This window comes from Chelonia mydas, chromosome 23 (assembly GCF_015237465.2).
Source record: "Chelonia mydas isolate rCheMyd1 chromosome 23, rCheMyd1.pri.v2, whole genome shotgun sequence".
Classification (NCBI taxonomy): Eukaryota; Metazoa; Chordata; order Testudines; family Cheloniidae; genus Chelonia; species Chelonia mydas.
In genome coordinates, this window is record NC_051263.2 from 410,900 (window position 1) to 427,848 (window position 16,949).

The 16,949-nt window shown below is 45.6% G+C and overlaps 1 long non-coding RNA gene across 1 annotated transcript in view; it reads left to right on the top strand.

Moving 5' to 3' along the window:
- The first annotated feature begins 392 nt into the window (after window positions 1-392).
- LOC119564396 overlaps window positions 393-16,949 on the top strand; it is a 161,277-nt gene continuing 144,720 nt past the window's right edge. The window contains exons 1-2 of the long non-coding RNA XR_005223181.2: window positions 393-661; window positions 1,083-1,153. This is a non-coding gene — a long non-coding RNA (uncharacterized LOC119564396). The remainder of the gene's footprint in view (window positions 662-1,082; window positions 1,154-16,949) is intronic.

Below are 16,949 nucleotides of genomic sequence, written 5' to 3' on the forward strand. Positions count from 1 at the left end.
AGCAAATCTATTTTTGTTTTGTTGACTCACCTGGGCAACAGGAGACCTTTAATTTTCCTTCCACATTTTATCTTTTCTCCGAGTAGAGACTTGCACCCAGACAAGGAGATGATAATTTCAAAGCCTGGTAAAAATGTAAAATAGATCAGTCTGCATGTGAAAATTAGCAAAACATTTAGAGAATAATTTGTACTGAATATGACATGAGGCCTATTCAAATGAATTAGGCTCCAGATGCAATCTCATTCTCACATTTTAAATGAATATTCTCATTTATCTTCATGAAATATAAAGCTGGCTGTTGAGGTCTGAATCGTAAAAGATAGCAGCCCTTGCTGGTAAGTGCAGGTGTCAGGCTGACTTAAGTTAGTGAGGCTCTTGCAACACTCCTCAGCTTTGCTTTTGGGGCTGGCTGACCTGTGTGTTTAGCTCCTGTGTACCTACTCTCAGACCAGGTGGTGTCACAGGGTGGACTGTCCCTTTAAGGACAAGCCTAGGCTAGTAAAATCCTGCTCCAAATCTCAGCTGCTCTTCAGTGACTCCTGATTGAGAGGGCTGTTGGATGTGCTTGAGGTGGGGTACAGAAGGACCTGGGGAGAGTGAAGCAAGAGGAGAAAAAGACTTGGGGTATTGCAGTACTGGTCTGGTGCAGGCTGTTAAGGTATCTGCCTTTGTTTAGGGGTCCCTGTTTCAAAATGGAAGACCGGGGAAGGCTGGTTGGTGGGAGGCTGGTTAGTTTGGACTCTTAACAGCTGCTTGAAGATTTTCAGACTAAACTTTATTTTTCTGTGGAAAATGGTCTTTTTAATAGAAATAGAAACTGAATGGTTAAAACTTTCTTGTTTTTTCCATGAGAAATGTGTGGTGTTTTATAAATCCCAAACTTCAGCTGAAAACCCAAATGCTCCTGGGGGGAGGGGAGCTGTGGGAAAAGGACGTTTGTTTGTTTTTCACAGAAGTTTTCTGGGTTTTTTGCGGGGGGGGGGGGGGTTCCTACCAAACTCCAGTATTTATTACAAACTTTTCACGGACAGTGTTCACTGTTTTCCAACTAGCGCTGTTCTTTATTGCTTTGGCTACAGGGCATTTGAAGGCCACTTGTCAGGGGAAACTGAGATAGTAGCGGTGTCCTGATGATGCAGCTGATGGAAAGGTAAGATGTATCTTCCTTTAATGAACAGGCAAAAGAGGGCCACTTTTACACAGCTTGGGTTACATTATGCACTCCTGTGGTTAAAAATGCTGTTTTCCTACACAAGTAAGCATCAGGATTTTGAGATGACAGGGTGTCAAAGGCAGTGTTTGGGGCACTTTGGATTGCATGGCATGTTTCATAGAAATATCAGCCTCAAGAACTAGAGCTCATCTGAGAATAGCAAAAGAACGTCACTTATTTTCACCTCAGTGTCATAACTTTTTTGGTGGGTGGGAGGGGAGACAAGCTCTATCCAGAGCCAGGGGAACTGGAATTCTGTTTCAGAGTAGCAGCCATGTTAGTCTGTATCCACAAAAAGAAAAGGAGGACTTGTGACATCTTAGAGACCAACAGATTTATTTGAGCATAAGCTTTCGTGAGCTACAGCTCACTTCATCAGATGCATGCAGTGAAAAATACAGTAGGAAGAAATATACATACAGAGAACATGAAAAAAATGGGTGTTGCCATACCAACTCTAAGGAGACTAATCAATTAAGGTGGGCTATTATCAGCAGGAGGAAAAAAAACTTTTGTAGTGATAATCAGGATGGCCCATTTCAAACAGTTGACAAGAAGGTTTGAATAACAATAGGGGAAAAATTAGCATGGGGAAATAGCTTTTACTTTGTGTAATGACCCATCCACTCCCATTCTTTATTCAAGCCTAATTTAATGGTGTCCAGTGTGCACATTAATTCTAGTTCTGCAGTTTCTCGTTGGAGTCTGTTTTTGAAGGTTTTTTTTGGGGGGGGGGGGTTTGCAGCTTTTTTCCTAACTCATTGGGTTGAGTTAGGAATCAAATACATTTTGTTTTCACTGAAATGAAGCTTTGTCAACCATATTCTAAGCCTGTTGCTTGATACTTTTGTTTTAAAAAAAGTTGCATTAACTTGATCTGAATTTAAGGGTTTAAGCCTTTAATCAGATACATTGATACTTTTAATTCATTATTTTTTGTCTTCATCCTAATCCCCTCCACGTCACTTGAGCATTTCATTGGGTATAATCTTGTTATGGTTTAACAAAGTGGATTCATATACTTTTAATTTAAAATATTAATTGTGGGGACATAATCCTTCCTTCCCAAGAGGAACTGGGCAGGTGTGAGAGGATCTTGGTACCTTTATCTAGGACCTTGCTGTGTATGGTGATTTGGGTCATGATAATTATGGGTGAGATTCTCCCCAGACAGTGGGACTAAAACGGTTCCTAGGCCTTCTGCTAAACCTTTAGCCCGGCGTGAATATCACCAAGTCAGAGGGAACCGTTGTTCCTGCAGCTCAGGGAGATTTTTTGTTTGTTTGTTTTTTCCTCCCCCAAAGGAAGGGCCTCTCCCAGAAGCAAAAACCCCTTGCTTTGCACCACAGTCCCCTTTCTCATCTGAGCTTGTCTTGCCAATGTCATCTGCTCTAGAGCTCACTCCCATTGTCTGTGGTGTGTGTTTGTATTAACTGTTGGCGTGTCTACACTGGTGGTTAGTGAGTGGCAAGCCAGGGTGTTGAATCTACAGTTCACTAGCTTGCTGAGCGGTCTTTTTCCATGGGGACACCGCTACAGCACACTAAAAGTTCTGTATTGTGCAGTAGCAGTGTCCACACGGTGAGTTAGTGTGCTGTAGGTTCAAACCCAGACTTGCCGTGCACTACCTTGCTGTGTAGACAAGCGCTGAGATCAGGGCCCTGTTGTGCCTGGGGCTGCACAGATGCGGTTTCTGTCCCCAAGAGCTCATAACCTTAACTAGACAAAGGGCATGAGGGGAAAGGACTTGCTCAAGGTCACACAGCAGCTCAGGAGCAAAGCTGGGAGTAAGTCCAGCCCTTGAGTCCCAGTCCTGGATCCAGTCCCCTGGACCACACTGCCTCTCTCTGCAATAGAGGTCCCGTTCATGGGACCATCTAGCGGATGAGAGAGGCCAGCCTCGCATTTGCTGATGTGCAGTTCTAACTAGCCTACGCAGACCCATCTCCTCATGTCCATGCTGCCACTGTAAGTGGCTCTGTGGCAGCTGAGATCTCTCCAAGGGTCCTGGTGATTGAGATGTTTCAGTGGATGGCTCGGCAGGAGCACCCCTCTGGAGTCCGATAATGAAAGGTTAACAGCTTTGAGCACCAGCGAGTACATTTATTAAAAGGGGCTTGATTTGTGCCTCCCACTAATATCCTGTAAAACAAACAATAAAAAGCACTTCTGATTCCAGCTGTTTGGCAAGGAATACATACGTTGTGTTCGGAGGGGCATTTCTGGGCTGATTTTTATCCCACTCCAAACCACAGAAAACTTGGCAATCAGAGCTCTATCTCAACTGCTGATCAGCATGTGGCTGGGGTATTTATGGTGGTGATTGTTATCCAAAACTGGGCCATCTAGTAAGCTTAGGGAGGACTAATGACCCACCAGAGTTTGGCAGAAAGCAGCACATTTATTATACTGATAGCTAAGCTCAAAAGAAAGGGTGTGGGTGTGTCACTCCCACACTCCTGCTCCCAGGACAGGCACAGCACTGGAGATGTCAGGATCCTTCAAAATAAGTGTTTCACAGTGCAACAATGGATGGTGTGATGAAGGTAAGTCTTCCCGAGGCACAATGGAATGCAACGCGGCGAACCACTGGCCAGGCAATCCGGGTGAGGGGCCTTCACGGGAGGCACAAGCTTGTGAGTGCACTCCTGAGCACATGGCCCCTTCCCCTTGTACGGACCAGCTCCTCGTGGCCTGCGACTAGAGATGACTTGGCTGCGTCTGGTTGGTCACACTCCACCTCAGGTAGTGTCTATGCATTGGGTGTGTGATCGCTGCCTGATTAGAGTCCCAGACACCTTGTCTACCTTAAAAAGAAAAGGAGGACTTGTGGCATCTTAGAGACTAACAAATTTATTTGAGCATAAGCTCACTTCATTGGATGCATTCAGTGGAAAATACAGTGGGGAGATTTATATACACAGAGAACATGAAACAATGGGTGTTACCATACAGACTGTAACGAGAGTGATCAGGTAAGGTGAGCTATTATCAGCAGGAGAGTGGGGGGGGGAGGGGAACGGACCTTTTGTAGTGATAATCAAGGTGGGCCATTTCCAGCAGTTGACAAGAACGTGTGAGGAACAGTGGGGCGGGGAAATAAACATGGGGAAATAGTTTTACTTTGTGTAATGACCCATCCACTCCCAGTCTTTATTCAAGCCTAAGTTAATTGTATCCAGTTAACAAATTAATTCAGCAGTCTCTCATTGGAGTCTGTTTTTGAAGGTGTTTTTGTTGAAGAATTGCCACTTTTAGGTCTGTAATCGAGTGACCAAAGAGATTGAAGTGTTCTCCCACTGGTTTTTGAACGTTATAATTCTTGACGTCTGATTTGTGTCCATTTAGTCTTTTACGTAGAGACTGTCCAGTTTGGCCAATGTACATGGTAGAGGGGCATTGCTGGCACATGATGGCATCTATCACATTGGTAGATGTGCAGGTGAACGAGCCTCTGATAGTGTGGCTGATGTGATTAGGCCCTATGATGGTGTCCCCTAAATAGATATGTGGACACAGTTGGCAGCGGGCTTTGTTGCAAGGATAGGTTCCTGGGTTAGTGGTTCTGTTGTGTGGTTGCTAGTGAGTATTTGCTTCAGGTTGGGGGGGCTGTCTGCGGGCAAGGACTGGCCTGTCTCCCAAGATCTGTGAGAGTGATACGTTGTAGATATCAGGATAGGTTGTAGATCCTTGATGGTGCATTGGAGAGGTTTTAGTTGGGGGCTGAAGGTGATGGCTAGTGGCGTTCTGTTATTTTCTTTGTTAGGCCTGTCCTGTAGTAGGTGACTTCTGGGTACTCTTCTGGCTCTGTCAATCTGTTTCTTCACTTCCGCAGTTGGGTATTGTAGTTGTAAGAATGCTTGATAGAGATCTTGTAGGTATTTGTCTCTGTCTGAGGGATTGGAGCAAATGCGGTTGTATTGTAGAGCTTGGCTGTAGACAATAGATCGTGTGGTGTGGTCTGGATGAAAGCTGGAGGCATGTAGGTAGGCATAGCGGTCAGTAGGTTTCCGGTATAGGGTGGTGTTTATGTGACCCATCGCTTATTAACACCGTAGTGTCCAGGAAGTGGATCTCTTGTGTGGACTGGTCCCGGCTGAGGTTGATGGTGGGATGGAAATTGTTGAAATCATGGTGGAATTCCTCAAGGGCTTTTTTTTCCATAGATCTAGATGATGAAGATGTCATCAATGTAGCGCAAATAGAGTAGGGGCGTTAGGGGACGAGAGCTGAGGAAGCACTGTTCTAAGTCAGCCATAAAAATGTTGGCATACTGTGGGGCCATGCGGGTACCCATAGCAGTGCCGCTGATTTGAAGATATACATTGTCCCCAAATGTGAAATAGCTGTGGGTGAGGACAAAATCACAAAGTTCAGCCACCAGGTTTGCTGTGACATTATCAGGAAGACTGTTCCTGACGGCTTGTAGTCCATCTTTGTGTGGAATATTGGTGTAGAGGGCTTCTACATCCATAGTGGCCAGGATGGTGTTTTCAGGAAGATCACTGATGGATTGTAGTTTCCTCAGGAAGTCAGTGCTGTCTCAAAGATAGCTGGGAGTGCTGGTAGCGTAGGACCTAAGGAGGGAGTCTACATAGCCAGACAGTCCTGCTGTCAGGGTGCCAATGCCTGAGATGATGAGGTGCCCAGGATTTCCAGGTTTATGGATCTTGGGTAGCAGATAGAATACCCCTGGTTGGGGTTCCAGGGGTGTGTCTGTGCGGACTTGTTCTTCTGCTTTTTCAGGGAGTTTCTTGAGCAAATGGTGTAGTTTCTTTTGTTAACCCTCAGTGGGATCAGAGGGTAATACCTTGGAGCTCTTCTGATCTCGCTGTTTAAACAGCCCATGCATCCTACAAGCATTCCAGGAGGGAGCGGGAGGTGGAAAGCCACTTCAGAGGTATTGAAAGAGGGAGAGGAGCCAAGGGGTAGGGGGTGTAACAGACTTTTTGAGCATACAGATCACTGCTGCTCCTACAACAGTGATTTGTTGTGTTTTGTCTCTTTTTAAACCAGAAAAGGAGTACTTGTGGCACCTTAGAGACTAACCAGTTTATTTGAGCATGAGCTTTCGTGAGCTACAGCTCACTTCATCGGATGCATAGCATATCGTGGAAACTGCAGAAGACCTAAGGTGCCACAAGTACTCCTTTTCTTTTTACGAATACAGACTAACATGGCTGTTACTCTGAAACCTTTTTAAACCAGGTGAGTGGTGAGTCAGGGAGAGTGAATTGTTGCCTGTCTCTTCCCCCCCCCCCCCCCACTTTATTCCTGTGCGATTACAGTTCCAATTTTAAATTCTTGGGAAACATCATACTACGTCCCACATAATCCCACTTCTGGTACCATCCATTTTCTGTGGCTTTCAGCCTGCGGGAGGCTGAGTGGTGCTTATTGCTGCTGTTCCCTGTTACACACTTAACTCTGTGGTTTTGGTAGCTTGAGACCTGGTCTCTCCTTAGCCCCTGGAACTGGCATACAAATAGGTTATAGGAAGAGATCCGACTCTTGTGTAGTGGTGCAGCTCTTTGCAATGACTTGTGCTGATGGCTGGGGACAGTATACACTCCAGAGACCGTATGGGTGTGCTTGAGTGCTGAAGGGAAGGAGGCTGTGGGAGGAGTTGGTTTTATTACTTGTATTCTATTAGCACTGAAGACCATTGTGCTGGATGCTGCACAGATGCACCATGGGAGACAGCCCACTGCCCTGAAGAGCTTACAGTCTGAATAGACATGGCAGGTGAAGGTGGGAGGGGAAACGGGGGAAGTTACTTGCTCAAGTCACACAGCAGATCAGTGGCTGAGCTGGGGATAGAATGCAGGTCTCCTGATCATCTGTATATTGCACTATCTACTAGCTAGTCCACATTAGCACTGAGTTTGCAGGCGCTGGAGTTTCTTGCTGCTGAAGGCACTGATTCTGTGAATGCTGACACTTGTGGTGGTCAAGCTGTTTGGAACTGGGAGTTCTGCTGATGCTGTTTTGCTAAGAAGTTTAATACTGGATTAACTCCGGACATGCCTGCCTCTCTCTCTCCCTCACCTCCCCCCCCCCTCACCCCCATGGAAATATGGAGTTTGGCTTAATGCTAAATTACATAAATTAATTAACTACCCCGTCTCCAAATGCTGTTTGATCAACCTGTGCCTATTCACCCCATCAGCCGCGGACCTGCTGTCATTTTACTCCGGATGACTCAGCTGCTAAAGTGGTATTATGCATATCCTTGCCATTAATGTCATTTTCAAAGCAAGTGTCATTATGGCTTCTGTATGATTAAAGTCTGATCTGATTTCACATATCCTTCATTTGGCTGTCATTTTGCCGGGATCTCTGAAGTGAGCGAGTCAGTCTGCAAAAGCTTTGCTAACAAACAAAGAGATCCTGTGGAATTGTCTGCCACTTTCTCCTGACTTAATTCCTTTTATGTCAGGTGTGGGCAGCACATCATTATATTTCTGTGCTGCTCACATTCATTCTCCCTCTCTCTGTCGTTATGGGAATCAGTAAAAGCAGGTTTCTTAACACTGCATAATATTTTCTTTTCAAAAAGTAATTAAACAAACAGTGGCCCTATGTGGGCACCTGTGTATCTCAGAGCCAAACTGGCCCAGGGCTGCAACAACAGGGGTGTTGGCAGCCTGCCGTCCATTGGCAGAGCTGCTGGGGGACTGTTGGTTGAGATGGAGGGGCAGCGGTGGCAGCAGGGGAAGGGGAGCACGGGACTGGGCAGGCTGCTGTGAACAGGCAGAGCTGCATGTGTAGCCAGACTAGAATATCTGGCTGTGTGCTGGTCCATTGGCAAAGCTGGATGGGAAAGCTTGCTCAGCGCTTGCTCATGGCTCAACGGGCCTGGCTCAGCTCAGTCCTGTCTTCTTCTGGGCGCCTCAAATACATCATTCATCCATTTTAGAAAACTTCTGCCCTACTCCTGTAAATGGACCAATGAACCCCCTGAGGCACCAGACTGACCCAAATGAGAATTTGCTTTCAGGTCTGTGAAGAGCCAATGGCCACCATTTGCTTTCCTGTGTCAGTTCTGGAGCATCAGCAGATTCTAGAGCAACTGGCTACTCCTGAGCGGCTCAATCTGCTGGTGGCTCTGAGATGCATTAAAGGAGCTAAGCCGCCTTGTGCATTGCAGAAGCCAGGGGCTAACTACTGTATACTTTGAGGACAGAGGAGTGGCCTCCTTCAGGGTGTTGCTTTGGGGCCTATACCCAGCAGGTGGATTACAAATAGTGGCACTGTGGGATGTAGGATTCCTAGTGCCGTGTGTGTAGATGTCCTAAATCTGGAAACTGACTGTGGGCTTTGGAAAGGGGCAAGAGGAGATGGGTCTTGTCCCTGTCCAGTTAAGACCTGTGTAAATTTAGGGCACTGTACATGTTTTATTGCAATAAAATTATATTCAGGTAACTAGATGTCTATTAGCAGATGAGTCATGCCACTTATTCTTGATAGTGGACGTTCTCCGATAATGACAGCAACTAGCAGCATTATACTGAAGAGATTTTTGTCAATGCAGTTGCCGTGGCTGTGAGGTGGTGTTTGTTCATTATAATGGCTACTGAAAGACCAGGTAATGGGCACTTCACTGCTAACAACTTAGCAGGAATTACTTATCACTGGGGGCTGGAGGCAAAAGATTTTACCAGCAGAAAGAACAATTATCAAAGCGTGAAATGTGGCTTGCTGTTTTCTTCAGGTGCTTGCTGTACATGTATATTTAGTAGCGCAGGTGTCATTGTCTATAACTCCATGACTTGCCTCTTAAACTTCTCTGATTACACACATGCTTATACACCCTCCCCCCAACATCCCTAGAATTTTGTGTCCAGGAGAAATTGGAAGCCATGAATAAAGTTAAAGAAACCAAGGGCAGTCTCTCCCCCAATAACTAGCTCACTGTCCAAGTGTATTTTTCTAATATGTAAATAGCTGTAAAATTTTCCTTCCTACAGTGAACTGTTATAAAATGAATTCAAGGTTTCCTTTTGTTTCATTAGCTTTTCTACAGTCATTTACACAGTGCAAAGTGTGTGTAAAACACTTTGTACTAATGCAGATCATTACACAACTTGCAGGCTGGCTGGTTCAGTCCTGCCCATGCCCTATTTAAAGCATCAAGCACTTGTGGTGTATAATGCTGGTGCTGGTTCATTCATTTTAATACAAATCAAGTCCCTCTGAAGCTACCCATTGCTTACAAATGTCTCAGAAGTGCCTCGCCTACCCTGGCCCCTAACATGAGTTAAATCTCACTGCATCAGTTTTTGGGGGGAGAGATGGGCTGGCTCAACCAGACAGCTTTATGTAGTTGTCTTAAACTGCTTGTATAACTGCTCTAATAACTAATAAGACACCCCTTTCATTATAGTGGAAAATACACCAGGGAGCCACTGGCTTATTAAGCAAAAAAGTAGCTATCTAATCCTTTAAACAGGAGAGAAAAGGAACTAAAGATACAAGTTACCTGCCAAGCAGAAACGATGTGGCTTTTGCTGCATCATGATGGAGTGAGAACTGAAAGGGATATTTTTAGTTAGACTAAGTGATCTATTTATTCTGGCCTCTCCAAACTCTTGGTGACTCTGACCTCTTTCATTTTTGCTTTCTGCCTTCTTAGCTGATTGCTAGGATTTCCCCAAACTTGTAGACTAAATGACTAATGAGGGAGGCTGGATATCTCCTGCTGAAAGGGAGCCCCTTTTTAGGATCAAGGATAGTCTGTGTGAGTATAACTAAGGCTATGATTTTGGCATGGGTAATTTTATTAAAAATCAGGGAGAGGATGCGAGCAGTAAACAATAAATCATGGATTTATTAAAGCCGAAGCCTGAGCCCCACCGCCTAGGGCTGAAGCCAAAGCCTGAGCTCACCACCCAGGGCTGAATAAAGAACATAAAAACGGCCATACTGGGTCAGACCAAAGGTCCATCCAGCCCAGTATCCTGTCTACCGACAGTGGCCAATGCCAGGTGCCCCAGAGGGAGTGAACCAAACAGGTAATGATCCAGTGATCTCTCTCCTGCCATCCATCTCCACCCTCTGACAAACAGAGGCTAGGGACACCATTCGTTACCCATCCTGGCTAGTAGCCGTTAGTGGACTTAACTGAATTTATCCAGTTCTCTTTTAAACCCTGTTATAGTCCTAGCCTTCACAACCTCCTCATTTTGTTGGAATTTTCAAGAAGTCATGGTGGTTTCGTAAAATCATGGAATCCGTGACCCCTGTGACAGATTCGTAGCCTTAAGCATAACAAACACTCAGTGAATGTAATGAAAGGAAGGGTGGTCTTGTTAAGGCACCGGGCCAGGAGTGCTACCCTAATACGCAGAGTAAAGGCTCTGACTGGACAGTCCCAGGGTCTGAAACCTTTGCTTCACCTTGTTTGCCTGGGGATGAAATTTTAATCCTGGGTGAACTTCATCCCTTGTAGCAGGGGGCCAGCACGAGGCCTAGACATCATTTTAAGGCCTCAAAATATGCTTCAAGTAATAGAATCATAGAAGTGTGGGACTGGAAGGGACCTCAAGATGTCTTCTAGTCCAATCGCCTGCACTCATGGCAGGACTACAGAATGGCATTCTATCACTATAATTTGTTCTACGGTAGTATATAAGGACTCCAGTCCTAGCACTGAAGGGCTCTTTAAGCTACCGGAGAAAGGTATAGCAAGAACTAATGGCTGGAAGCTGAAGCCAGACACATTCAGTTGGAAATAAGGCATAAAACAAGTGAAGGTGATTGCACCATTGGTACACACTAGCAAAGAAAATGGAGGGTGCTCCATCTGTTTGTCTTTCTGAACTGTTGGGCTCAGTGCAGGGGTACCTGGATGAAATATAAGGCCTGAGACATACAGGAGGTTAGACTAGATGGTCTAATGGTCCCTTCTGGCCTTAAATTCTATGAAACAACAGACAGATGCACCAGCTGGCTAAGAGGAGCACAGGAAAACAACATTCTAGTGAGGCTTCAGAGAAGAGAGACTAGAAAAACCTAGGGTGTAGGGAAAAAAAACTCGTACAAAGAGACTTTGAAAAGTCTGGGATTGTTTACCAGAGCAAGCAAGCATGATGGACACATATATAAAATACAGACCGGCCCAGAGAAGGGGGATTGAGAGCTTCTGTTCTCCCTGGTTTACTACACAAGAACAAGAAAATGTTCATTGAAACAGGTGGCAAGTCCACAACGGATAAAAGGCACAATTGGTCTGTAGAACTGTCTGCCACATGATGTTACTGAGGCTGAGAGTTTAGTAAGAGTCAAAAAGGGATTGGACACCTGTGTGGATAATAGAATATCTAAAATTGTTGTTAATGACAAAAATTCTGGCGGAGAATATCAAACCTCATGCTTCAGAGCTCAAGTCTCTAACTACTAGATAATGGAATAGATGGGCCTTGGGTCTGATCCAGTCTGGCAATTTCTGTGGTCCTAACTTGAATTCTAAATGGTTCATATGTAGATTCTCTCCTACTGGGTGTTGGCAAGTCTGTCTCTGCTTTTCATAACTCCTCCTTGCGCTGTCTCCAGTTCAAATGGACTTTGCGGCTGGCATGTTGGGATTTAACACCTGGTGTGTTCTCCTCCCACCCACTTCTCCTATTTCCATAAATCCCGATTAGCAAAGTGAGCGGCATGGGAGAGACTTGGAATAACAGTCTCTGACATTGCAGCTCTTTGTGAGCAAGGGAATACCATTCACTTTGAGTAATGTTCCCGTGCCATCTCCCCAGCCTATCATTTCCTGCTGTAAAGCACTAAGCCTGAGTAATTCTCTGCTCTGGTGAGTCTGGGAGTCACCTGTGCTGCAACCTTGGAGTCTGTGGCTCAAGCAAGGGAGGCTAGAGATTAGTGGAGAAGAGACACTGCTTTCCTGGCTTGAGTTGGGCCAGAATTTTATGGCTTCTATTTAAAGAAAGGGAATGAAGAGGAAGAAGTAAGAATTGGAATGGAGGAGAGGCAGTATGATCCAATATTCAGAGCAGGGGGTCTGGGAGTCAGAACTCCTGGGTTTTATCCTCTGCCAGGGGAGGGGAGTGGGGTCTAAATGTTAAAGTGGAGATTGGGGGAGGCTGAGGTCAGGGCTCCTGGGTTCTGTCCCCCTACTCTGTTATCTCTGGCAGCAAGGCTTAATTTATGTTGGGATCCTTGGATTAAAGGTGCTGTGATGGATACAGTGGTGGTGCTGCTGCAGTGCACAATCATTCGGCTCCCGGGGGAAGGGGGGGGAGAGATGCATCATGTAAACTGAGGAGTTAAAAATAGACCATGTACAAAAGGGCTTATCTGACATGACGTCATCATGTTAACAAATGTTGTGGGCTAAGCTCTTCTCTGGAGTATTGGAATAATCCCTGCCCTGGATTTGCCTTTTTAGGGTATTAGCTTCAGTGTTAACTCCCGGCATATCGTGCTAGACAGCATCTCTGGGTCACGCAGAGAAGGGACTGGAAGGGACCTCATGATGGCAATGCTACTCCCCGTCCCAGCAGGAGCCCCTGGCACAGGCTGGGGGTCAGATCAGAGGGGGAGCAGCAGAGAGGCCTGGATGCTAAAATTCTTACCTTGTCCTGAACTGCTCCTGTCTGGGTGTCATTTTATTATTTCATGCTGAAACATGGTGCTGTTTGTCAACCATAAGAGGTGTTAAGGCTGAGAGCTTGTATCCATGGAGCCTGCTCAGTATCTGGAGCATGTGCCATAGTCTCCATAGATTTCAGAGTAGCAGCCGTGTTAGTCTCTATTCGCAAAAAGAAAAGGAGTACTTGTGGCCCCTTAGAGACTAACCAATTTATTTGAGCATAAGCTTTCGTGAGCTACAGCTCACTTCATCAGATGAATGTGCATCCGATGAAGTGAGCTGTAGCTCACGAAAGCTTATGCTCAAATAAATTGGTTAGTCTCTAAGGGGCCACAAGTACTCCTAGTCTCCATAGAGTAATGGCTAAGGGATGCCGCTGTACAGTCCTCCTTTGTTCCCTGTTGTCCCATGCAAGTGATTCTACCCCGTTCCAGACCAGCCTGTGCCCAAGAGGGGGGCAGCGTAGAGGATCTCAGGCACTAGGTCACGCTCGTTCCCAGAGCTGGAAATAGAACCTGGGAGTCCTGACTCCCAGCCTTCCCTTCTCTAACCACTAGACCCTACTCCTCACCTACAGCTGGGGATAGGACTCGGAAGGTCCCCATGATGTTTAATTCTGTAGCCATCAAGCAGATATTGAGGGGACGGGGGAGGAAATAATGCCAACATTCCTCTGTAGGCACAAGTACCCAAGAGCCTGGCAACATCTTCCTTCTCTGTCTGTTTTAGTGAAAATTCAATTTACGGTAAATAGTCTACCTTTTTGTAAAAGCATTTTCAACCTGTGGGGCTTGTTTTAGCAAGTGGTTCAAAAGAAGGGTCTCTTCTGAAGTGCAGCATTTCTTAATCCCTGAAAAAGGAGGTGACCGCATCTGGCTCTGGGAAGAATGAATTCTGAACAGACGTGCTGCCTTGCGGCAGACAGATTTTTATCTCTCATTGAGTTAAAAAACCTTACTGCTAATAGGCAAAGGTTAAAATATCTTTGAACCATATTCATGGACATGCTGGCAACTTGAGTCCCTGGAATCTGGCTGGATAGATTTGAAGTTAACATTGTCTATTAAGAGACCAGAGTAAACATGTTCTGCACAAAAGCCTTTGTGGTCAGAAGGCCTTGCAGAATGTACCGAGCTGAATTTTGGAGCTTGGATGGGGAATTCAGGATGTCTCTGTGACACAGGCAGACCAGGTGCCAGCTCATGCCCCGGGTCCCCTTGCCTCAACTGAATACTGACAGATACGTAGCTGAAATGAGTCTGGCTCCGCTGTGTGCATTTAATATTGTTAAAATAGGTGTAGGTAGTATAAGAATGTGTTGAGACTGTACTGAACGCTTGTGAGTTGCTACCTGCATTATAACATCTGTATTCCACATTGTAAGGTAACATTTGAGCATTTGCATTGTGAGCCTCTGTAACGGTAAATCTCCAGACAGGAGAGAGCAATCAACTAGTGTGAAATGCTGGTCTCCGGTGGAAGGTGTCATGTCCTGCCTGACAAGGAAGGCCTGTAGATACCAGACAAACTAGAGTGGAGTATTAAAGAGGACAACAGACTTTGCTTACTCTCCTCCCCCTTCCCCCCCCCCCCCCCACACACACACATGAAGGCAAGTCTTGCAAGTGAATTGCCCTATCAGAGCAGAAGGGGGAAGGGGAATAAAAAAACACCCTGACAAGGAGGAACTGGATCTCTGCAGCTGGGACTCTGGGGGGCAGGCATACTGGGCATAAGCAACAGATCCCCTGAGCTTAGCCTGGGTTAGCCCCAAAGGACATACCGAGCTGGTTTACTATAGAAGCTTTTCGTACTTTTTGAAACTTAAGATTGGAACTCATTTGTGTGTATCTATGTTTACTTGCTTTAACCGTGTAAATAACTCTGTTTCCTTTTCCAATATAACAAACTGTCTAAAGATTTGTTATAGGACTGGGTACAAGCATTGTCTTCGATATGAGATCTAAGTGCAATTGGCCTAGGGTAAGTGACTGGCCCTTTGGGACAGGGATTGATCTGAATAGTGCTGTGATGCTTGGCCTAAGGGACCATCTATCACAAAGGCAGGCTTGCTTAGGTGACATGATACATTGACGTATCCAAGGAGACTGTCTGTGACTCCATGTTTAGGCTGTTATAGCACCTAAGGCGTTTACACTTGATAATTAGTTGTTGAGATCTAAGTATAGAACTCACAGCTAATTTGGGGTGTTTGCCCTGGTTCCTAACAGTCTGCCCTGAGAGTGGTACCTGTGCTCTTGAGCGAGGACAGGAGAGCTTGACAGGCTTTCCCTACCTGTGTTTAGCTCAAATTTCCATACAAATTCTGGGTTTGGTGGGTATATCGTGGGATTCATAGAGCTTGGTTCTGCTGTTATTTCTTCTGCCACTTACCACCGGGTGGAGTTCAAGGATACGGGTGGGTGGGTGTGGGTGGGTGTCTGTTTAGCCCTGAATGAATGGCAACTGACTGTTTTGTGGATGGCTTATATAAAGACTTTGGCCTTGATTCTGTCCTTGCTTACATTTGGTGTAAACTGGGAATAACTCTGTAGAGTAACACGTGTATAAAACCTGAGACACGTGTATAAAACCAGAATTGGCCCCTTATGAAAACACGGGGCTAGATCCTTGGCTGCTGCAAATTAGCATCTATTTACTTTTTGGTGGCATTTATGACAGCTGAGGTTCCTGCCCAGGTTTAATATACAAATGTTCAGGCTTTCAAAAAAAACCCTCAAAGTTCTTTGGTGGGTGGAAGATACAGATCAAGACAGTTATTGATTCTGACATAAATATATTTAACAGCTAAGTGTGTATTGCAGTGACATTTCCCAGGGTCAGTGTGGAGTCATAAGCCAGTCAATGCTTCTGATCTGCACTTAGAAACATATTAGAATAGCAGTGTTGATTGAATTCCCTCCATTACCTCCTGGAAGAGAGGCTTAATTGGAGAGTGCTGCCTGCCTGCCTCCCTCCCCCTGCGGTAATATTAGAAGTGGACTTCATCATCTTCTCTAAAGGGCTGAGCTGGGGAATCCTCTTGTGGTCAGGGCAGAACTTTCAAAAGAACAGGGCTGGTTTCCTCACAAGAGACTGCCAGGCAGAGGCAGGCCAGGTCTTCAAAAGTGTTCGGCATGTTGTGCTCGGGTTGCAGGGGCGACCACTCTTATCCACCCTGACCCTTGATCCAGTGCCTCAATGGTTAAATACTCAGTTAAAAATTTACACCTTTCCAGTCTGAATTTGCCTAGCTTCATCTTCTAGCCACTGGTTTTTTAGACCTTTCACTGCTACATTGAAGAGCCCATTATTAAATATTTGTTGCCCATGTAGATACTTACAGATTTCTCAGCAGGGAAGTCTCCTAAAGGTCTGTCACCTTCTTCAGGATTATCAGTCGCTCTGCTTGGAGGTGGTTGTAGGAGAGGAGCCCCCATTGTGCTCACCATATTCTGAGGCCTGGCCCCCAGTGTAAACTGCAGCTGCCTCAGGGCTCCTCTAACAGACTTGTTCTCCATGGCCCTATAGAATACCCATGGTGCATGGCACTCTTGCTCCACCCCGATCCACCACATGCCCCAGGGTGAAAGCAGGATTTGCAGGCCAACTCCACGCTGGCAGGGGAGATCCCTGCATAGGGGCAATTCTCAGGGGGCCATTTCAGTCCACTTTAGGTGCCCTTTACACTGCTAGAGTGGCCTAAGGGGCCTCTGGTGGATCTGAGAATTGGGCCCAACATTTGTGGAATTGCTCTTGGCTGGCTGTTCCTGCTTTCCTGTCACTAATTGCCTAAAACATTCTGAGATTCGCTGGGGCATAACTGACCTCTAATTACTCCTTCTAACTACCAGTATTAATCCATTTCCTCACTATTGCCTTCTCAATAGCTATCGGAAACTCTTAGCTAACAACAATCCTTTCTGCTAGGCTGCCTGAGCGTTGTAGTGTCTGTGTGAGGAAACTGGGTTGAGACCAATTAATTTTGCAGCTAATATATTTTTGTTTTAAATTTCTAGCCCCTTCAGAGAATTCTGGCAAGTTTTCTGGGCAATTATTCTGAACTCAAATCATGCTTGAAGCATTTAGAACTAACAACTCCAACAAATTAATTTAAATGCTTGTACA